We start from the raw sequence: 908 nt of genomic DNA, 5'->3' as shown, positions 1-908 counted from the left end.
TTTGCATAAAGCAGCTCTGCAGCCAGTTCTCACTCCACCAAGCCGTTTGCTTCTTCCACACTCATCTGAGGAGGTCTCTTCTTTCTAAATTAGAGCTTAAGACTCTGGGAAGCTTCAGGCATGCCCCTCATTGCAGACAGGTGTGCACAGAATTAATTTGCAGGTGAGCTCTAAGAGCCAGGTTTAATGCTATAGTTGTTCCCTCACTATATTGTAAGGCATAATTGCTCTGCAGCCTGGCACCCAGACAATGAGCAAAGCCTCCTCTTTATCTCCACACCCAGTGCTACTAGAGCTAAGGAGCAAGCAGGAAAAGCCTGCACAGACTTCAGAAAAAGCCCTTACCTAGCTACATGCCACTAAAGGATGTTTTATTAATCTCTGCTTTGAGAGTGCTGGCTGCAGAGAATGGGAGAGCAACTGAATTAATGCAGAACACAATATAATATCCATGCGTGGCAATATCATCTCCTTTTATCAAGCTTCAGAAAAATCTTGCTATTATTCAGCAGTAATGAAACCAGTGCTATTGCAGTGGCAGATAGTGCCAGGTAAGAGCCATACCTGCATTTAAAGAGACACTGCCATAGGGAAGTATGTTGAGCAGCTTTATAAATACTTGAGCTTCATGACTCAGGACTGCTCATGCACATTGATGGTACAGAAATAACTGTTCTAACCTGGCAGAAAAACAGCTCTGCCCAGTGCAGGACACATCCCACTGAAACAGAGGTACAAAGAGCCAGTGACAGCTCTCTGTACAGATCTGTATGGGGAAAGCCAAGCTTAGGGTGTCAGGGAGGGGTTTAAAGGCTGCAGGATGCCACAGTTATTTTTAACAGCTGGAGCATTGTCAGTCCAAGCTGATACACACACAAACACAGCTGAAGGCAGTCGTGCCATCAGAC

This window comes from Columba livia, chromosome 27 (assembly GCF_036013475.1).
Source record: "Columba livia isolate bColLiv1 breed racing homer chromosome 27, bColLiv1.pat.W.v2, whole genome shotgun sequence".
NCBI lineage: Eukaryota > Metazoa > Chordata > Aves > Columbiformes > Columbidae > Columba > Columba livia.
This window is presented reverse-complemented; position numbering follows the sequence as displayed.